A 24,773-nucleotide genomic window follows, 5' to 3' on the forward strand; every position below is an offset into this window, starting at 1 on the left:
CCAAACGTTTCTTTTATGTATTTATATGTTTCTTTTAGATTTTAACGAATATTATGGATAAGTTAATTACAATAATTTAAATTAAATGAAATTTATTTAGTTCAGTTGCCACTTCACAAAGAAAACATTTAATTTCACATGACGTGATAGTGGATATAAAGGAAGCTATCGAATTCATTGAAAATAATTCAATAGAAGTCAATTTAACATAATTACATATATTTAATTACCTGAAAAGCACTTGTAGTTACAGTTATTTTTTCCCGCCAGTAGTATTTACAGTAATTTTGACCCGCTGATGTGTAATGCTTCGTATAATTTAAATTTATCGAATAATTTAAGTTTTTTTGCATCCTGATAGCCACAGAAACAATAAATATTATGAAAAAATATGATGATAATTAATTCCTTCATACTCTGCATAAATACATTATAGATTATTTATAAAACTCTTTAAACTGTTCTACTTGAAATATACTTTACGGGATAAAATGGATTATTTAACTAGAATAATTTGAATCCAATAAAATTAGTCATTCGATTTTATCAGCAATTATATTTAATTTTAAAAATGTATCCAAATATTATCAGGATAAAATAATTCAACAAAAGATTCATTAGTTATTTATCCATGCCAAATTCAATTAGTTACGTTATTAGTTAAAAGCTCATAAAAGCTTCATAATTTTGATGCCAACTTACAAATAAAACATTCCATTTTATCGTTCTATTTTTATTGTATATACTTTTTTCTAGAAAAGAAATGACTTTTAAATGTACATTTGTGACTTGGGTTAATGGTAGTCAGTTCTTTTATACTTTTAGATACTGTTTAGTTCTTTCTTATTCAAATTGTACATTTAGTTCCGAAATCTCAGTTGAAGAGAGAGTATTCCAGAATTTAGAATTCCAAAATACCAACCTTGTATTCTTTGTGTTCGTTGTTTGTAAAAAATGCTGATGGTAGTCTCTCATCTAAACTCAGATAAAAGGGAAAAGAGAGAAGAAAGGGGACTTTTTGGTAAAGAAAGGGACTTTTTTTGTGTTTCAGTTGAATTTTTTGTTTACCTTTTCGAACTCATGCAAAGAAGCTGAGATGATTTGTTTTGTTCTACGTTGCTTTCCTTTCAACTTCTTTCGCAGACATATAGAGAATGTTCAATGCAATCAGAATGAATACAGAAAGTTGAATATTATGAATTTAAGATGAATTCGTATATGTGCTTCCTGTTAGTGACAATAGAGTAGATCAAAAATATTGATGTCTCTATAGTAATGCTGAAGTTTTTTATTGTTGCAAAGTAACCATTAATATTAATATATGAATAATTATTAAAAAATATTTATTTGCTGACTTTTATTGAAATAGAAAAATGCTCTTTGATTTTGTTTAATTGTTTACGAGCACGATGCGTTTTATTTATGTACCAGTAGGGGAGAGTGGGGTCAATTGTAACAGGGTACAATTGTAACAGAGCAAAAATTTCGAGTGTCGGGTTCTAGATTTTGTTCCTAGGTGGCGCACAAGGTATATTTAATAAATCTACATGTACACCCCTACTGGCAACCATTTCTATGTACATTTGAAAGAGTTACGTCGCAAAAGATATTTTCACGCTACATCAGTATTTTTTTTGGTATTAGAATATTATATTGTAACAAAGTAACTTTGTTTAAACAAATAAAAATTATTAACCGAATATGTAAGTGAACATCTTAATTAACATTTCAATAAAAAAAATTAGTTTTGTTAATTAACTAACATTGTTTTTAACAAATGAAACTGAAATGGCGTCTTGGGGACGATTGTAACAATAAGTAAAAGGACGATAGTAACAGCTGAAAATAAATAATCTTATGTTTACAAACCATCACTTAACTCTTTAAGAACCACCAATAGTTTCCTATATCATTTATATTATGTTGCATGTGCATTATTTTATTTGTCACCTTTCACAGCATAAATTGAAATATTTAACCCCTTAAAGTTCAAAGTTTAACCGCTTAGGTCACTGCTCATTATTATTTTTACTCCTAAAATATCACTACTATTTTGATCAATAAAAAAATATATCACAACTATGATATCATGTATAATTAACTATGTTTTAGTTGAATTTATGAACTGTTACAATTGACCCCGTAAGTGGGGACAATTGTAACAAGTGCACGACTGTCAAAGATTGTTAATAACTAATATAATAACATTTAAAATAAGATATTTATTTTTTGTTCTAGTAGAGGATAGTCTACTTTACTCGTCTGTCAATTAATACCAATAATATATTGGACTTTTTGTTAGTTAAAAATAGATAAGTAAAAAATGTTACAATTGACCCCACTCTTCCCTACAGATATAAGCTCAGATACGGTATTTTAGGAAAACATATACTTAAAATTGAATCAGAATGATTATAGATAATTTGATATAATAAATTAAATATGAATTATAAACTCAGATAAAAGGAACTTAATTGTAAAGAAAAAGACTTTTGCTGTGTTTCAGTTTAGTTCTTTGTTTACTTTTTTCAAACTCATGCAAAGACGAGATGATTTTTTTGTTCTACATTGCTTTCTTTTCAATTTCTTTCAGAAACATATAATGAATGTTTAATGCAATCAGAATGAATGTAGAGAGTTGAATGTTATGAATTTAAGATGAATTTGTGTATGTGCTTCCTGTTAGTGACAATAGAATAAATAGATCAAAAATATTGATGTTTATAATTTTAATGTCTAAGTTTTTTGTTATTGCAAAACAACCATTAATATTAATATGTAAATAATTATTTGAGAAATACTTATTTTCATGAATTTCTTTGAAATAGATGTTTTTAGGTTATGCTAAATTGTTATTTGCCTTAGCGTTTTATTTCAATACCAGTATAAATATTACTAACAAAGTTTAAGTGATTTAAGAGAAACGTACTTAAAATTCCTTCGAATGATCATGTATATTTGAATGTCATAAATTAAACATGAATTCATAGAGGGCTTCTTATAAGTGACGATGTATTTGCTCAAAACTATCTATTGAGATGTTGGTGTTTTTTTTATTGTTACAAGATAACCATTAATATTAATATATAAAAAATTATTCGAAAAATATTTATTTTGCAGATTTCCTTTGAAATAGATGAGTTTTGGTTATGCTAAACTGTTATTAGCCCTTTGCGTTTAATTTAAATACCAGTACAAAGATTATTGACGCAGTTTAAGGGATTTAAGAAAAACGCTCTAAAAATTCCATCTAATAAACATGGATTTTTCCAAGTTCGTCTATGCACGGAGTGTTTTATTTTAACAATAACTGTATTTTTTTTTAGACTTAAACGAGCATCTACGAACTCTGTGCCTGCAAAGGGTTCTATATGCTAATTTTATGAATATCAGAGAGTTAATCTTTAATCCTCCCAATTTAATTTCTAATATAGTTTATTAAAATTTGTTTAATAAATTTTTTGTTTGATTTAACCCGGGTGTAACTATTAAGGTTTAAATTGATCTTTCTAAAAGAAAAAAACAAACTTTATTCTATTTAATTGAATTATCCTTATTCATTAATCTCAACTCCAAATCCAAGATTCCAAGTTTAAAAACTCTACAACAATAATAACAAATAAAAATTATTAATAGACGATAATATTAAATTAAACACAAAAAGAAGAAGTTGAATAGCAATCATATGTTTTAAATCCGGTAAAATTTTTTAAATACGGATAAAAGCAACTTAACTGTGTAAGAATAACAATTAGTATTATTATTAATTGACAACACATAAAAATTTTATTGTTCCAAAATGGTTTATTTCATATCAAATTTACTTCTATCAATTTAATTTTAAATAAGGTGAAATTAACGAGAACCAAAACTTTCAAAACTTTTTAAACTGTTCCATATAGTGCAACATTCTTTCCCATTCAATTCGGTCGTATGGGAGAAGTAATAGCAGTAAAGTGAGAGTGAAATCGTAAGTGGGCCGCATTTGCCAAGAGATATGAGGCTCAATTTACTCTGAAAATGAATTGGCGACAACGGCGATGATCGCAGTAAAGAACAGTTGGGACAAGTTGATGGATCCGGTCGCCAAGCCGATCCCCAGCCCCTTTCCGGTTGAAATTTAATTGGCCCGCATCTGACACAATTTGAAATGTGATATAGTCTGATGGAACAAATTAGGTGGACATCCCTCCTTTAAATGCTTCAAAGAATGTATCTTTCTCTTTTTTTACGATTTTTTTTTTGCATTTTATTTTATACAATAACTAAGAATGTGAGAGCTTGGCTATATAGCGCCAATGATAGCAACATGTTGTGAATTTCTGTTTTAGTTAAATGGAACACTAAAAGAGATATACTTTATTCTAAACTGTAACTTTTTCTTTTGTGAAATAAAGATTTCTGCACTTATAAAAAAAGGAATGCCAGCTTTGGATATTTATTTTTGCAAAATGTGTTTTAGTGGAAAATATTTGAAGCACGCTGTCTAGAATTAAACCTATATTACTCATGAAAGTAGGAAAATTTTCCTTAATTTGAAGAAATAAGGCAATTGTATTTTATTATTTGTGAAGTCGTATTAACGAAATCACAAAAAATTGGTATTGAATTGTCACAAAAATTTAAGTATTGAATATCAATTGTTAACAAGATTTTCCTTTTAAAAGTCGCCATTCCTTACATTGATGTTTAGTTTATTCATACACAGGGAGCTCCATGATTCTATAAATAAATCTTTGATTGCTTTTTTATAAAAAAAAATTAAAATGATTCGAAATGATAAATAAAAAGGAAAAATATTATAGATTATATTAAATTATAAATTAGAATACATTATACATTTTAGATTAAAGAAGAAATGAAATTTAAGGTTTGTTAGGTAACTAATTTTAATTAAATTAATTTTTTAACAATTCAGATTTAAAAACATACAGATTCATAAACTTTAATCAAGTAAAAGTAATAAAATAATTTTCAATATTACATGCATAAAGAATAGTAACCTATTTTTTGAATTTTGGCAAGCTTAATGATAATTTAAGTATCATAAAATTGGATGATAATTGGTATAATATTGATGTTTTACAGTTATTTAGATGAACTAATTGATAGAAATCTAACTAAAGTTAATTTCTATAAGCTAATAAATAAAAAAAATATGAATAATTAATTAAAATAAGAATAAGTATATCAGTTATATGAACTTGTGAAAAAAACCTTTTCATTTCCTAAAGCATATATATTTATTATTTTCTCACTTTAAAGTCTATATAGACCATGAACATCAAAAAAGAAGAAGTTGTGCGGTATTTTTTGAAGATTGAAAATATTTTCAAGTAATCAGCGCACAAGTAACATTAAGTAGTAAGATATTTTAAAAGTTTTAACGTTGTGAAGAGTATTTTTGTTATTTTTTTAATTGTTTCTTCTTTTAAAATAATTTTTTTTATTTTAATTTTACTTTTTCATTATTCTATTTTTTTATTAACTTTTTTTATTTTTTATTTTGTTTTTTTAGGAGAATAGTAATTAAAGAGATATAAATTTGATGTTCGGTATAACGTAGACAATTTAAAAAACAAGATAGCAACGATTAATTTTATGCATTTTAGTTCATTTAAAAAAAAACAAAAACGTTTTATACTCTAAATAGAGAGTGGGATGATAAGAAAATTGATCATATAAACCCATGAGACTAACCCATTTAGTTTTAAGAAAGCATTTAATTATTCTTTTTAAATTTAAAGAACCGAATAGAATATGCATCTCAAAAAAATAATATGACTCTTGTTATTTTATGTAAACTACTTTTAGAATTTTCGGCATACATGAGATATACACAGTAAAATAAACTGAACTTTACTGTGACAAATTCTGGATTAAATACGGTATAAAGTACCGTCAGTTTGCATCATCCGTAAAATTGATTTTGACAGTTAAAATTATATCGTAATATTTACTTATTATATAGTAATAATTAATATATATTATGTAGTAATATCTACCTAATTAGAGTGATTCAGTCATTTTACGGCAATTATTACTGTGGAAATTACAGTACATTTAGTTTTTTTGTTCCGTAACATGTTTTGGGAAAAATGAGTTTTAAGGTAGAAAGTACTGTCCCCTCGAGTGTCGGTTTTTTTACCGTAATTTGAACCGGATTTTTTAACAGAGTATAAATGTTAATGTACTTGAACATAATAGTGAAAGAAACATAAATTAAATTATTGGCATTAACTATTTGAAGTCTAACGGAAAAGATAATGAAATTAAAGATAAATTTGATGCATGTTTTGCTGAAAAGTTAAGTATATATATATATATATGGAGTGTTTTATTTTAGCNTATGTGCAAAAAGGCAATAATTTTAATGACAAATGTCTTATTTAATGTTACAAACTATGCTTTGAGTACCTCAGAAAAAAAATACACAATTAATAACTCACATATAAATTAAAATATTTTAAAACGCACGAAATTTTAAGGTTAGAAAATATGTTTTTGTGTATTTGTCAGCATATATCTATGTTTTCATAAACTGAATTTCTTAAATTTACTAAAATGAACCTTTACACTCCTTTACATTTTCTTCATTATTGTCAATCTCAAAAAGTATATAATTCTGTCCGGTAAAAATTTCCAGATCAAATTACAGTAAGAATACTGACACTTAGGGTGCCACTACTTTTTACAGGAACATGCTACGAAACAAAAAAAGTAGTGTAAAATTACTGAATCACTCTTATTAAATATATATTACTGTAACAATTACGGTATACTACTTAACGGAAAAAATGGATTATACGGATGACGCACCCAAAGTGCCGGTTCTTTAAACCGTAATTTTATCCGTAATTTTTTACAGTATGCAGATCTGGCCATTTATATGAATATGAAACGTTATTTATTCAAGAATATTTGCACATTTCACTAATATTTAACATTTATAGACTTAGTAAAAAGTCTTCAATACTTTTTATTGCTAAATTGTCTTAAAGCTATGGATATTTTTATAATTATATTGTTATTTTGGGTTCGGTAAATCATCCTTAGGTCATCCAAGGCCCGACACTGTTTTCTCAAAAAAAAGTTACAAAAACTATGAATGAACTTTACTAAAACTCTAATAACTATAATTGATTGAATTAATATTTAATTTATTAAATATTATAATTAATGATAAAAATAAATAGTATTATAGAAAAAATAATGCAATAATTGTAAATTTCTGGGAATAAAATAAACGTATGTTCTTACTCTCATTTGCCTCACATGTTCACATAGTCGGCAAACGTATCTCATGGACAAATAAGTTGTAGGGAGAAAGAACTGTGGAGAAAACAAAATCGGGAAAAAAAAACGCATCTGATTATTTTCCTGTTCAGCTTGGTAAGATTAAAAAAGGGAAAATTAATAACAGGTTTTGTAACAGAAATCAACAAAAAGTTTAATTTTTGTAAGTTACTTACTTTGTATTTAAATCTTAAATTAAAAGAAAAAAACGAAGCACTGTTTCTCAATAAAGAATCCCCGTGTCAATAAACTAAATAATATTAAATCATTTTATAATTATTTTTTACTGAAATAATTTTAATTATTCATGGAAAAGTTTATATATATATATATATATATAATATACATGCATGAATAAATGTAGATATATCCTCTGTCTAAGAAAATTTATGCTATATACTTAACAGGTCACTTATTTAATTATACGTGGGTAGATTTCTATTCAAAAACATTGAGCAATTAACATAGCATTTGAATTTGAAGTTCATTTATTATCATTAATTGTAGGTGCCATAATTACTCTGTTGTATATCCTGTATGTAAATTCGAACCTCCGATGTATTTGTCTAATGATACAATCTCTAGACTTTAAAGATTTGGCATAGAAACTTATTTCTAAATTAAATGCTTATAATAATATGAAGCGGATTGAAATGTAAAAGTATTAAAATTAATGTTTCGATAATTAATTAGTTTAAATAGCAGTTTTTAAAATGAATGCGTAAAATACAAAATAGTGTTTTTAAAAGGAAGTATAATTTGTGATTTTTTTTACGAAAACAATTGCAACAGGCAGAACGTTACAAAATAAATTAATTTGAAACTATATTTATGAAGCAGCGTTTCGTAAAAACAATAAAAAAAACGTATAATAAAGTGTTAAAAGCAAAGCAAAAAAAAAAAAATTATAATGATTTTGCTTTCTGAAAATAACAGTAATTATAAGCATTATTTTGAGTAAATTATGCTAGTAATTAGAAATTCAAAGCTAATTCAAACGAAGTCAATGTATGTTAATTTTTATAGAACAACAAAATAAATATGAAACCACACACCTTAAAGTCAAGTTTACTATTAAAACAATTTACAAAACTTTCATAAAATAACACAAAATGATAAAAAATAAGTTTGTTCAAGACAATCTGGAACACAGTGAGTAGTAAAAGATTAAAAGCAATGCGTTAAAATATATAATTATAATTAACAAAAATGAAAAAAAATATTTTAATTTGAATATTAAAGAAAAATTAGTGTTTTTGAATTTATTGTTTTTAAATTAAATATGTTTAAATAGATGTTAGTAATTAATTGATTTTAATTAAATATTTTTGGTGCTTTGTTTTGAATTAAATGTTTTTTAATTAAGTGGTTTTAATTCATTGCTAATTAAATCAAGTATAAAAAATTAGTTTTATTATATATTTACAATAATACGATACTTGACTTTTTTTTCAAACCATATATATGTTTGTTAAAATTTATAATTAAAAAATTCGTTCTTTAAATTCTTTGGAAAAAAAGCAAAGATATGACACATTTTTTTTTTCAAAATAAATATGTTTAAAGCAAATAAAAAGAGCAGAAATTCATTGAACTATAAATACGGAAAACGCATAAAACAATAAAGTGTCAGTAATGAATTAAGCAAACATATATAATTCCATTTGCATAATTCCACTTTACTACTAGATAGAAATAAATTTAATTACAAATTTACTTAATTAAGTCATTTATTAATGTATAGATCTCATTTTGTACTCTCCTTACAGGAATTTAGTATATGTCGTTTGGTATTTGTTTTTATTTTTTCAATATGGGTGACTATCTTTCGTTTGTGATAAGATAACGTAATCACTTAAGTATTTGATACACTCCAGAAAGTATACATAATTCATGATGAATTGATTTATCATTAATTATAATTAGAATCAGTGGATATAAAAAGTGAAACGAAGAAAAAAAAACAACTTTTCTGTCATGTTCAAGCGAATTTATTTTTGTCCCCCTTAAAGTATATTTTAATAATATAAAATTGCACAAATGTAATATACGTAATTGCTTATAATAATTTTTCTTTTTTTTATAAATGCATAATTAATATCATTAATTACCTTATGAAGGAAAGCGCAAAGTAAAGAAAATGTCATAAAATGTCCTTTAATATTAAAAACATGATATTACTTTTGTTGTTTTTTGTATTTTAGCATTCGCGATGGAATTCTTTCGTGCTTAAAATAAGAATATTTTTACAAAACATTCAATTATAGGTTTACAGAAATAAAGTTGTTTTTTCTCGATGCCCGTAAATGAAAATAATAGTAAAAGTTACATATTTTAAATGTGTGGCTTTTGAAATTTAATACTTTACTTATATTTCTTTCAATTGATTGTTACTCAATTATTAACATATTTTCTTAAATTTTTTCAATTATTCCTAACAAAACTTTCTTTTAAATAATATATTTAATGTGCACTTTAGTTTCGATTTGAACAGTTGTGTGACTGACTGTTTACCATTAATCAGCATATATAAGTATAGAGTTGTATTTGTAAAACTTGAAATTGCTATCATTTTTAAATTGTTATTGGAAAAAATTGTATGTGCAAAAAGGCAATAATTTTAATGACAAATGTCTTATTTAATGTTACAAACTATGCTTTGAGTACCTCAGAAAAAAAATACACAATTAATAACTCACATATAAATTAAAATATTTTAAAACGCACGAAATTTTAAGGTTAGAAAATATGTTTTTGTGTATTTGTCAGCATATATCTATGTTTTCATAAACTGAATTTCTTAAATTTACTAAAATGAACCTTTACACTCCTTTACATTTTCTTCATTATTGTCAATCTCAAAAAGTATATAATTCTGTCCGGTAAAAATTTACAGATCAAATTACAGTAAGAATACTGACACTTAGGGTGCCACTACTTTTTACAGGAACATGCTACGAAACAAAAAAAGTAGTGTAAAATTACTGAATCACTCTTATTAAATATATATTACTGTAACAATTACGGTATACTACTTAACGGAAAAAATGGATTATACGGATGACGCACCCAAAGTGCCGGTTCTTTAAACCGTAATTTTATCCGTAATTTTTTACAGTATGCAGATCTGGCCATTTATATGAATATGAAACGTTATTTATTCAAGAATATTTGCACATTTCACTAATATTTAACATTTATAGACTTAGTAAAAAGTCTTCAATACTTTTTATTGATAAATTGTCTTAAAGCTATGGATATTTTTATAATTATATTGTTGTTTTGGGTTCGGTAAATCATCCTTAGGTCATCCAAGGCCCGACACTGTTTTCTCAAAAAAAAGTTACAAAAACTATGAATGAACTTTACTAAAACTCTAATAACTATAATTGATTGAATTAATATTTAATTTATTAAATATTATAATTAATGATAAAAATAAATAGTATTATAGAAAAAATAATGCAATAATTGTAAATTTCTGGGAATAAAATAAACGTATGTTCTTACTCTCATTTGCCTCACATGTTCACATAGTCGGCAAACGTATCTCATGGACAAATAAGTTGTAGGGAGAAAGAACTGTGGAGAAAACAAAATCGGGAAAAAAAAACGCATCTGATTATTTTCCTGTTCAGCTTGGTAAGATTAAAAAAGGGAAAATTAATAACAGGTTTTGTAACAGAAATCAACAAAAAGTTTAATTTTTGTAAGTTACTTACTTTGTATTTAAATCTTAAATTAAAAGAAAAAAACGAAGCACTGTTTCTCAATAAAGAATCCCCGTGTCAATAAACTAAATAATATTAAATCATTTTATAATTATTTTTTACTGAAATAATTTTAATTATTCATGGAAAAGTTTATATATATATATATATATATAATATACATGCATGAATAAATGTAGATATATCCTCTGTCTAAGAAAATTTATGCTATATACTTAACAGGTCACTTATTTAATTATACGTGGGTAGATTTCTATTCAAAAACATTGAGCAATTAACATAGCATTTGAATTTGAAGTTCATTTATTATCATTAATTGTAGGTGCCATAATTACTCTGTTGTATTTCAAATTAAGCATACATTGATCACATCAATCTTCCATATATCCTCATGATACCGGAGTACTCCAAAATTCAAGAGGCTTGTAAGTATGGTATAATAAATTGATTTGCTAATTTCATAGACCTATTTATGTATGACAATGCCTTAAGACCAAGCATCTAGTAAATACAATTGTGAATTAGTGTTGATGATGCAATTGTGAATTAGTATTGATGATGTATTTATATCATGTAATTTAATTATATATATCGATATTATATTTGTATAAAAATCATTTTATTATTATCAGCATAATATTATTATCATTATATGACAAAAATAATAATAAAATTATTGATATTACTTTGATCATTATATTCCTTATACTGCGTCTTGTGTTGCTGAAAATATTTTAGCTTCAATGTTGGTGTATACATCGTAGGTAAATTGAAGAATCAGGCTATTTGCAAAGTGCCGACTTCATTTGATAGACTTATTGAAGTGATCCTTGCTATCTCATTAGTGTACAATCTGTCTACGACTAATACATACTCCATTACTATATACAAAATTGCTGAATTGCTATATACACCATAATAGTCATTTGAGTTGATAAACAAACTGCAAGACATGTTTGAAAAAAAACTGAATTGCGTTGTTAAATTTGAAGTATTAAATAGTGATGAACTCTCGTTTTAAGTAATACTATAGTTTTAAGTAATACTATAGTTTTAAATATTCTTGATAAAAAAAATATTACGTCCCAGTTATATATTACTCTTTTACTGATACTTTTGTCTTTGTTTAGGGGATATTTTTATATTTTCTCTTTCCACGGAAACTTAATTTACCAAGAAACAATTATGACAGTAATATGAACAAATCAATGTATATATTATTGCTTATATTTTCTAAAAACATTGTAGGATGCCGTGCTGAAAAATGAAGGAAATTTAATTTAAGAACTTTTGAATTTTCAATTTCATCATCTTGTAATCTTCCAAAAATATTTTAAAAATTTATATAGATGTTCATAAACATTTCGATAAACTTTAAATGTAATTTCGCAGATTAGAGCTATAATGCAGTTTAGCCATTTTACCCCATACTCCATTAAATGTGTGCTTTTAATAGCAATTTTTGAAAAAATTTATGAATTAATATTACTTTATTAACAATAATAAAGCCTATCATATTGCATATTTTTCTTACTTATTCATATATTACTGTTTTATATTATTATTTTTTTTACTTAAAATAGTGGACAAAATTTTAAAAAAAAATTCTAGGAATTTCAATATTTTTATATTCAAAATAGTGAGCTAAGTTTAAGTTCAAATTTTTATTACTTAAATATTCATAAACTTAAGTAAACTTTAGTTCTTTTGGAAACAAAAGAAATTCTGAGAAAGAAAAAAAAGGTTCCTATATATATATATATATANGTTCATTTTAAGAGAGTGAAGTGACTCCACCTACGAATGGGTATCTGTAGCAGTGTATGGGTTATTTTACACGTCTCCGTGACTGAGGTTCACATGTGCCTATCGGGTAACGTTAAACCTCAACACTTCTGGCATCTTTCAGAGAAAATCAAGAATTGTGTGTCAGCCGTTAAAAAAATTAATAAATGCTCAATTTGCGTAGAAGACACTACGCTTTCAGGTTATTTTTTGCAGACTAGAAGGAAGCTCTCGGAATAACGGGGAGAATATCTTATTATTCTTCCTTCCTCAATGGCACGATAGCCCCGGGTGGGCCCTGGCCTTCTCAATCAACTTCCTCCAGGCCTGCCTCCGCCTGGCAGTTGTCTTCCAGTTTGAGACTCTTAAGACTGAAAAGTCTCTTTCCACGCAGTCGGCCCATCATCATTATAATGGGAATAAATAACAACATTCAACTCTCGACAAAATATAATTAAAATCAACCCCTCTTTTGACTATTTATTGTTACTTTTCATATTTTATTTGTTGTTCGCTTTTAATTGTTTGTTTTTCATCCTGCTTCTTTTAGGCTAGCGATCGTTATAATTATGAATTAATATCCGAATAGAGAAATATGTTTCACACAATTACGGATATTAATGGGTATCACAAGTGATTGCTTAATGACGAAATTTTGAAATAAGGAAAATTCTAAGGCGAATTTTCTGGAAAAACTTTTGTCTTTTAAAATGTTTCTTTTGTAAAAAAAGTGTTTTCTTTTTTAAGTTCAAAAAACCTCAAATAATTCAAGAAATATAGAAATAATATCAGAAAAATAATGCTAAATAAATATTGAATTTTACTTTGTGCTGTAATGGATTTGTTTCAACGTTTGGTTTTCGTTTAAACATTTTAAATTTTCGTTAATAAAAATATTTAATTCAAATTTATATTATTTTTTGCACCTTCATTCTGCAAGCTTTACAGTTTTTTTTCTTTCGTTGAAATTTATATATATATAGGGGAGTGTCGGGTACCCCCGCCCACTGTCTTCATATGTATAGAATATTTTTTCGGACATTAATTGTTATATTGAAAAAAGATTATTTTCAAAGTTTCAAGTATTTATGCCGCTGGTAACATGGTAAACAATAATAGTTTTGAAAATATGTTGAATGCAGTAGTCAAATTTTTCAAATTTCTATTTTTTAAGTTAAACTATTCTTTTTTTTTGGTTATTCCTTTTGCATTATTTAATTAGATTATAAAACAATAGAAACATACAAAAATATTGATTATTACTCAATATTATACAGAAATATAAGCAATACTCCTTAAGTGAGCGGGGCTACCCGACACTCCTCTATATATAGATAGATAGATAGATTGGTATTTTATATTTATATATATCCAATTGACACATTTTTACAGATAGAATTTTAAAATATTTTATACGCTTGATATTATATCAGCTGTAAAAGTAAATATAGAAAGTAATCGACTGTATATTTCTTTTTCTGGAAAGTTGAAATATTCTTAGAGAAATCTATGAGACATACTTTCTTCCGTTTTAGTTAATATTTTTTTACATATTTGCAAACCACGAACTGATAAAGCTATATATTTATTCGAAAAAGAATTCTTTTTTGCCCAATTTTTTGGCAATGTTTTTTTGATCTTGAAAAAGACTCCATTAATATTCGATGTTATTTTTCACGTTCAGCAAACCATTTTTTGTTGTTCTGAAAAGTTCTGCATTAATGCGCCTTAGATAATGCTGATAAATTACCTCTGGAGCTATTTTTCATTTCTTTATTCACAGAATATCTGAGTTTGACATATTTGTGTAAAGTCACAAGATAACGTTAGTTATTTTACGGTTTGAAAAATTTTTTACACGAAAATTTATCTTTAATGATTCGGAACTGATTTTTCTGCAAAGACTACAAAACGAGGAACTATATACCATTAAAAATTATACTAACAAGAGTAATGCTAATCAGTGATTTTTGTCATGTGAAAAATGATCTATGAGTAAGCATATACACTCTCTGAAATAAAAATCTCAATATTGACTATTCAGCAATCTATGAGCAGTATTTTGTTAATTTTGAGAATAATTTCATCACGAAATAATGTGATTTATGACGAATGTATGACAAAATTCATAACTAAAATATTTCCTCAATTTGAAATCTTTTCGTTTAGTATTGGGAGAGATTGTTAAATAGAATGACGAAACGATGTTGATGATCAAAAATAAAGAGTGGAAAAAATCGATTGTTCTGTCTGGTTGTCAAGCATATTACAAGTTTTATTGTGAGAAAAAAATAGATCGATGAAATATATCCTTAATTTTGATTAAATTCATTTCCTCGAAGAAGTTACTATAGTTAGTTCATCACTTTGACACAGTTTTTGCTCATAGCATATACCAGGAAGCGGTTTCGGCAAAAACGAAGAAAGTTTTTGATAATCCAGTCATATTTTACAGTGTACGTTGAAATTCCACACTGAGATACAAATTACCGTACTGTTTAGTAATGACATTTATGGCAAAAGAAACAACTGGTCAGTTTAATAAAACCAGCATTTACGGTATTTAAACGCTTCATTTGGTAATTTTAATGGTCATATGATAATGGTTTACCTGAATTTCTTTTTTTTAAATTTATAACTCTTACTATCGCATATTTAGTGAAAAATACTATGAAACAACATTTCTATTGTTAATTTAACCAAAGTTATTACCAAAGCACGTCGGTAAAATTTGCCGAGCTTTTCGTTTATGACATTGAGCCAGAAATACGTTAAATTTCGCAAACTTCTGGTAGTTTTGACCCTACCTTTCTTCTCAGTGTAGTAGCCAAATAAAGTGAGAAAAGTAAGTAAATTGATATGCCGTCTTGAGAAAATTGAATTAAGATGTTAGAATAACAAAGAACAAAAACCTATTACTTTGAACTTCATAACTGAAATAATAATTTTTTAATGGAGTTATGTAACATTAAAAGTCTGCTATGATTAAATTACTGTAAATACTTACCTCAATATTGCTTCAATATTACTGCCTATTCGCAATATAAAACATAAATGCATATCACAACAATACATAATTTTATTCCAGTCTAAAAATAAAGTTATTTTGAGGATATTGGGAATAAAGGCTGCAGTTTTTATGAAAAAAAGTAAATTTTTTTCGAGAATGCCTACTTTCTTTGTAAAATGTGAAAATATATTAACAAGACAGATTGCAATATAATTTAAAGGAATTTATAATCTGTTTTTACAAATGCGTCACTGAAAAATAATAAAAAAGTTTTCAAAATGCAAATATATTCTTAGATTTTTCTTTTAAAGATGTGTCACTGAAAAGCAATAAAACATTTTTCAGAATGTAAAAAGATTCTTAGTTTCTTATTTTAAAGATGCGTCAAACAGTTTTAAACAAGTTTTTTAAAAATACAATATACAGAACTATGAAAAAACAATAGTTTATAGACTATGTCGCTATATCAAATTACTTACTACATTCACTATAATGATGAATGAACAAATTTTTTTCGATATTTCCATACATTAAGAAGGTATAATTTTCAATGTTTCATTTAAAAAAAGAATTTTGAATATCTATAGAAACATATACCTTTGAATAGATAGTCGAAATATATAAAATTAAAAACAATTTAGTAAAAATGAAAATAATTTAGTAAAATTAGTAGATAAAGCAAATTTATACCCAACTAATGGCAAAAGACACGCATACTTATCGAAATTAATAATAATTCATATGAACATGCAAATTTTGAAAGGCAGGCTTACAAAATTAAAAAAAGAAACTAAAAAACTTACTTATCTAATAATACTATCCAAATAAATTTAATCAATGACCTAATATTAATGAAAGCAATTTTTATTTTGTACAGTTTATAACACGCTTAATTAATGGAAGAAACAAAGCGAGTTTTTCAAACAAAAAACTAAATACTTAAAAAAGCGCTCAATTAATTAAAATATACGATTTAATAACTTGGGAATAAAAAGATTAAACTAACACTAAATAATATTTTTGTTAATGAAGGGCTAAAAAAGAAAAAGAAAGAAATATTTGAAGCAGGTGGAAACTAACTTATACGAAATAAAAGTATTTTTATTTAAAATTATAATGAAACAACGTTTTAGCTAGCAGCTAATAAAAAGGGATTAAAACTGCTATTTAAATTTCTTTACAAGTTTTTAAATAAATAAATGTTAAGTCAGAAATTTAATCTTGCTTCGTGCTTAATTAAAATTTACTGTAGATTAAGACTTTCATTATTTAGTATTCTTTGAAAATATTAATAATTTGAAAATGCATTGTTGAATTCTTTTCATTAAAATTTATTTAATTTTTTTCCCTATTAATGTATAGGTACTAATAAAATTCAAATCTATTTTTGCATGATTCAATAAATATTGTTTTTTTGAAGAGTATTATTCTTTTGAATAAAATATCTAGCGACGGTTGCTGCAAAGCCCTCAATTTTTTTCGAGTAAGCGCTAGTCTTTAGGTGAGTATTGTTCTTAGATAATTCTTGTTTTACTCACAAAAAATGAAATTAAAATTTAAAAAACGTTATGAATATTTCAAAAGAATAAACTTAAAATTAATAAGAAATTGTAATAATAATATTAAATCAACAAAAATAATGTAATTTCTTGAAATCATTTTGTTGAAAAAGATGATTAATACTTAAAGCAAAATTATCTGAAAAGTATTGAAAATAAATAAATAATAACTATAAATATTCAATTGGAAAATAAAACGCATTTTCTGTATTTAAAAGGAAATGAAACCTCATATAATAAATTATAGAAAATCATGACATTAAATGCAATTCTATTAAGTCCTAATTTGATTTAAAATTATTTTTCGTCACTTTACCATAACACAATAAATGCCTCAGTAATAAAAGCCTCTACACATCTGAATAAGGAAGCGTTTGTTCAATTTCAACTTAGAATGACGCAATACAACAACGAGAAAAAACAATCTGCGATGTAAATTAATAAAAAAATCTGCGAAATAAATGAACGCTTAAAATTAAAGACAGAAAAATTCGTAATTTTTATGAAATTTATACTTTACTTTAATCTACAAAAATATCTATTTGTTCCTAAAATACGGGCAATCAAACTTAATTATTTCATTTATATTAATCGATTTGTTCTCAAATTCGGAATAACGAATGTCAGACGAATCATAAAGTAGTTTTTTTGTTTTTTTTTAAGGCTGAATATATTTTCATAGGATTGTTTTATAACAAATAGAGATTGTTTAAATTTAGCTCCAATTTAAGAAGTTAAGGTTATTTAAAAAAATGCATTGTATAATCTGAGAAAAAATTGACAAATGAGTCTTAAAATGAATTGATTTTTATTTTCAACTGCTTTAGTTAAATTCAAAATACTGTGCAATTGTGTTAAATTAATTTTTAAAATAATTTTTTTTATAATAGATACGTGTTTTGAAGATATTTTTTTATAAAATAATGCGCTGAAAGGAGTGAAATAATTTTTTATGCAAAATATTATATCACATTGGGAAATATTAATTAAATGTTAAGAGAAATTATAGACTACTACTAGTATTTACAAAACTACTAATATTTACTAAATAATATATTTTTGAACGAAAGCTTTTGAAGCAAAATTTAAAAAAAAATTTAAAATAATAAAAGAAGCATGATTAAATTATAATGAGAAAACCATAAATATTTTTTTTTATTCTTCTTTATTACTTTGCAAAAAAAGAAAAATACATTTACATCAATTTTAAAAGAAGAGTTAAATATTCATCTTCTAGGACTCAAAAATTGCTCAATACCAAAACCCTATTTGCTTGCCTAAACAAAACAAAACAAACAAAAAAATATAAAAAGAAATATCAAAATATATAAATAACAAAACATCTAAATTTATATATTTCAAGTAAAATGACAAAAATATGTTTCAAGCAAAATTTTCTGAAATCATGCAAAATAAATAAAATAAAAAAAAATTCAAAACTGAGAAAAGATAAAAATTTTAAACTAAATAAATGGCACTAGAGGAGAATTTTGCGAAGGATTTAAAATAAGATTTATTGCAGATAATGTAAAATGACCTAAAATCTTGCAATTTATTGAAAATAAAATTATTATTTGATAATTATTTTAGGCCATTTCAAGTGCATTAGTAAAAGCATTATAAAATAAAATATTCAATAAAACTTTTATTTCTTCTTGAAAGACGGATATTAATTTATTATCTTGCATAATAATAAACAGTTGCAAAGTAATAATAACATAATAACAATTAAAAAATGATAAGTACATGTAAATAATTATATTTAACGTGAACAAAATTGTAGAATGTTTTTAATGATTGCAATAACCTTATTAGGGCACGCAATCTAGTTTATATGTTAGCCTTATTTAAAATAAACTATGCTTGGTTCATTTTTTTTTTTAAAAAATATATAAATTCACTTTTAAATATTTCTAAAAAACGCAAAATGCATCTAAAATAATAGTTTGCAATTAGCGTTCATTGTAAATTAAAAGTAAAGTCCATCGTAAAAGAATTTAAAGAGCAAATTAATTGTATTTTAAAATTAAACTGTTGAAATAAATTCATTATTGATTTGAATTTTTATTATAATTATCTGATTTTGAAAATACTCCGCACTGGTAGAATTTTTATTCTGAAATTATGCTAAAATAACCGACAGCAGTATCTAAATTCAATTAGCCGTAAATATTACGGTGAAGAATCTTTTTTACCTTTATGGTTTTTTAACCATTCACAACTACCATGGTTTCAAAACCGTAAAAGCGAAAATTAACTGGGTATTGGATGTAATTTAGCAGCCTTATAGTGCTGCCATCTATGAGTGAATGAGAGTATCGTTTTCTAATATCCCAGGGTCACAAATTGTGGAGTGCATGACACTGGGTACTCTTCATGTGTTGAACAGAATCAGTGAAATATTGTAGTGCCAACACAGGGACTTGAACCCCAGTTCTGTCGGTCATGAGAGCGTCTGATTTGCTCTCCCGAAATGTGTACACATCTGCAAGTAGATTCATTAGGTGGGTATAGTTGATGCAATAAAATTCGAGTTGTTGAACCGTATTATGTAAAAGAAGTCAATAGGCAGTTTTTCCCACAGTTAAAATTTGAATACCTTCTCATTTATGGTTATTTCACTTTTTGCGTTAGAATATCGTAAAATAGCAATTAAATGACTTGTTATTTAACTATTTTTTTCCAAGAAATTTCTAACAGTGTAAATCAAACTTCATTCAAATAAATGAGATTCATATATCATCAAATAACTATTCTCATTCTTTATAGAAGGGGCAAACTAGCCTATTTTTATGGATAAAATGAGTCTATTATACACCAAAGCTTCTATTTCGATTTGGAACTTTTGTTCAGTTTGTATCTATAGTTCTATTCCCATGAGATCATTGCGTGATGAAGTTTTACCCAAAGGGGTTTTGGAGTATTTTTTCCGAACTCCCAGAGGAGCTATCTTAAGCGAAATTTAAATTGGTATAGGCGACACTTCAACAGTTTGACTTTGTAATATAAAACGGGGAAATATTTCACCTTTCGGCTAAAGTTGATGCACTTTAACGGTATAGAATGCTAGGAATTTATATATTTGACTCATTTTGACCGAATATATCTTTTATTAAGTCTAGAGTGAATAAAATCAAATTATAGATCACAATAACTCAGACAATGATCTATGGATACTTCACGAAAACCAATAAATTTGCTTCAAATATTGGGTATATATCATGCTTTATGATTCGAAACGGTATCGGAGGAAAACGGATAAAGTGTCTATTGTCGCAGAAAAATCGTTTCAACGTTAAGCCTTATCGTGCAAATTTATTGCATCCTTAATTAGATGTGATATTATGGCTTGAATTTCATCAAAATTGTAATTAAATTTTGAAAGATTACGTGAACAATCCTTTCTCAGAAAAATCAGCTCTACGTTGATCATAATATTGGAATCTTAAAGCATAGTTTCTTGTTAAATTGCAGCGATCTTAATAATATGCAAAATAGAAAAACATGTTTGTTCAAGCTCTAGGATGTCATTAAGTAATGAATAATGATGTACGGATACTTCCTAAAAGCCAATAAATTTTCTTCAAATAATATTGCGTATATCTTGCACTTTAAAATTCAAAACGGCATAAGAAGAAAATGAATAAAGTATCTAATGTCACAGAAAAATCGTTTCAACAATAAAAAATAATATCGTCCATATTTATTACAACCTTAATTTGTTGTGGTTTGAATTTTATCATAATTGTAGTTAAGTTCTGAAAGAATACAGGAATACAGAAAAATAAGCTCTAGGTTGATCGTAATATTAGGAAACTTTAAGCATAATATTGTGTTAAATTGCATCGGTCTTAATGAGATGCAAAATAGAAAAACATGTTCGTTCAAGCTCTAACATCTCATAAAGTAATGAAGTTTCAGAAAGAATAATTTAGTTCAATGCGATACTGCCCCTTTGATGCAAAAATATATTTTTTATACCTTTTCATTATTTTGTATTAATATAGAACAAAATAAAAGAAAAATATTATATTTAGTTATATAATATTATAATTCATAATTTTATAATTTATATTTTGTAACCAATAATTATATTATATGATATAATTTTATAACCATTTTTTTAATTTATGATTATAAAATTCAGCATGAAACAATGGTATCTTTTTCCGAGTAAAAAGTATTACCTTTTGTAAACACAGTACACTTCCAAACACTTAATTTCTCAAATTTGCACTGTTAATAATTTTCTTTAACATGTTTTTATATGTATTATTTACGTACTTAAAATTTAGTTTTTGTACTAATTGCTTTTTTTCATGTTCATTTTAATTATAAGGACTGTTTTTAATCGAATAATTCATTCTAAGCACAACGTTTGCAGGAAGTTCAGTAGTATTAAATATAATAGAAAAATAAACAATCAGTATTATAAAGATTCAGCCAACTATTTATGTAAAATTGCAAATTTAAGTATCAAACTTTTGAGAGTCACACATAAAATGACGACAGTTTTTTTATTATATAAAGGAAGATACAGTCTTAATTTTGTTTTTCTATTAGTAATACATAATAAATGGTAATTTTTGGAGCTGAGAAAAATTTAAAAGCTTTCAAAAATGATAGCAAAATGTAATCAAAAGCCTAAAAGTAAATAGATAAAATTTGACTCACCAGAAATTCAAAATTTCTGCGAACTCAGTATGTTGGGTCTGATATACTATCGGCGTTGATTATGAAGACACAGTATTTTGTCCTGCAAAATGAAAATAAATATTTTTTAAATTTATTAGACATTCTAAATAAACAACAAAATCAGTATTTTTAAATACAAGTTCATGGGATTTAATGATTTAACATTTTTAAGTTGAAAAATTCAATGTAATTATTGAACTTCAATTAAAATAAATGTCGCAGTATTTTCCGAGAATTATACCAAATAATTTCAAAATTCTTCGAAATAAAATTTAATTACCTCAACTAAATTGCTCAATTTATTTACTTCAAAGATTAAAATGAATAAATGATGTTCTGATAAATGTAAAAATCTCGTTAAAATAAGTTGAAATAATGTGACGAGAAAATAATTTCTCAGATCAATGAAAAATTTATATGAAAATAGTAATTAAACAAACAGTAATATTCCCGTATTTTGAAAGGTAAATGAAAAACAAAAAAATAGTTGTGATTAATATATATATATATTTATAGATATTTAAAACCCTCTAGTTACACTCAATTTGCGCTTTTGTTTTCATATTTTGTAATCTGGCAATCTTGTTGCGAAAACATTTTTAAATCATTCTTGAAAAATTTCCCGTCCATGTAAGTACATCTGATTTCGCTAATCGCTTTATAGTCTATGCTTTATACTGTTTTTATTTTTATTTTATTTTATTTTCAGTTTTTTCATGTTATTTTTACTTATTGTGTTCTATTTTATTTGTTGTAATTTTTGCAAAAAATTTTTTTGAGTGCTCCTCACACATATATTTATANATTTCATTTTTATTATTATTTAAGCTTAATGCTAGTGGAATTGCATCAGTAAAGTAATAATACATATGATGTATTTAACATACAAGAAAACGGTTAAAACCAAGATATTATATATATATATATATATATATAGAGAGAGAGAGAGAGAGAGAGAGAGAGATAGATATAGATAGATATATATAGATATAGATGGATAGATAGATCAAAAAATATGTATTTGCAATAAACTATTCTCATGTGAATTAATTTACGTGAAATTGTTTACCAATCCATTAGCTTAAGTAGTATTTTTCAGCTTAAATGTTCTTAATAAACTAACTTTAAGTTTAAACTGCGTAGGCGAGTGCTTTTAAATAAATTTCCGTGTAAAAACCAAATGAAATTTTCGCATCTAAGAAAAAAAAAACTATATATAAACTGTCTTTTCACGTTTCAAGAATTTCCTGATATTTAGTTGTTTGTTTCGAGTGCAATAAAGTTTTGAAATTGAGACATCAAGAAAATCACCCTTAAGCTCTTATTTTATGCAACCACGATGTTTATCTCGGTTTGAAAAAGTTTCCATGCCTGCACTTTGCAATATTTAGAAGTTTCTGACCTAAATCCCTATTGCCGTTAAAAGATAAAAACTTGCGTGATTTTTTGACAATTTCTTCTATGCCCCGGGGCATAACTGATATTGACGTAGCCTCATAGTTATTTACATCGAAGCTCTTTTTTTATTTATTTTAAACTCCCGAGACGGTGTTATAAAAAAGAAATAAAAATAATCTTTAAAAAAAGAAAAAAAAGAAGAAAAAGAAAAACTGCCCGCTATGCTCTATCTATCACTTTTGTCACAACATCAATTTCGTACTTCGCTGTAGCATGAACCACAGGAATCAACATTATCAGGTATTATTTTTTTCTAATGTTGTTATGAAAAAAAATCGTTTTTTGTATTATTTTTCTGATAGAAATACTTGCGTGTGGAAAGAATTGTGATACGTAGTGGCAGTTTCTGCGAGATCTGTTCTTTTCCTCGCCAAAATGGAAACCATATATTTGAGACAGGAATGGAATTTAAATATTTTTTTCACATAAATAAGGTCAGTTAGTTTCTTCAATATTATATATATTAGATGATGGAGAGATAAATAATGTGCTGTTGTTGTTTCATTTTAAGTAAAATTTAATGTTTAAAATGGATAGCAAAAATCTATTTGTTGTGAGTTTAATTTTCTTATTTACTTTTTTCAGATTTGGCGTTTCTTCCATTCAATTTCTTTTTTAATTTTGGCGATGCTTTTATAATGGAATGAAGGGAAAAATGTGTTAAAAAAGAGAAGGGTATTTCAAAGTATGTTTAATAAAATGTAGTATTTTCATATATTTGCTAAGTTTTGAATTATACATTAAAATTAGAATCCTTATTTCATTATTATATCACATCGCATACACGGAGAAAAAAGTCTTGATAAAATTACCTTGTTGTACTGCAATAACATTTCTCAAAAAAAAACATAATTCTGGTTAATGAAATCAAAATATACTGCATTTAAACTGATCTCTCTCGGAAATTCGAGTTTTCAAAACTATAGTTCGAATTACCACAAATATAGTAAAAAAAAATACAAAAAAGTAAAGTTAACCGAAAAACTGGTTATGTATATATGTATATATTATATATATATATATGTTAAAGTATAAATTATATATATATATATATATATATGTAATACAATAAGTAAATACTTTTGTATTAATAAAAGCATTAAAACTCTTTCGTTTTCATAAAATGTCTTTGTTAAAGAATAAGCGTAGAGAGATTCTATTTTGGGAATTCAAGGCTGAAAACATACCATTGAAATATAAATAGATTTATATTTCAAAGGAAGAGTTATTTTTAGAATC

At 25.4% G+C, this 24,773-nt stretch overlaps 1 protein-coding gene across 3 annotated transcripts in view; it reads right to left on the reverse strand.

Moving 5' to 3' along the window:
* Positions 1-24,773, reverse strand: part of LOC107447483 (leucine-rich repeat-containing protein 24-like) — a 475,982-nt gene that overhangs the window by 200,767 nt on the left and 250,442 nt on the right. For all 3 annotated transcript variants that reach the window (XM_071188145.1, XM_071188146.1, XM_071188147.1), the window contains one exon: positions 22,056-22,137. The gene's annotated coding sequence lies outside the window, so the exon portion shown is untranslated. The remainder of the gene's footprint in view (positions 1-22,055; positions 22,138-24,773) is intronic.

The sequence above is a fragment of the Parasteatoda tepidariorum genome, chromosome X2, assembly GCF_043381705.1.
Source record: "Parasteatoda tepidariorum isolate YZ-2023 chromosome X2, CAS_Ptep_4.0, whole genome shotgun sequence".
Classification (NCBI taxonomy): domain Eukaryota; kingdom Metazoa; phylum Arthropoda; class Arachnida; order Araneae; family Theridiidae; genus Parasteatoda; species Parasteatoda tepidariorum.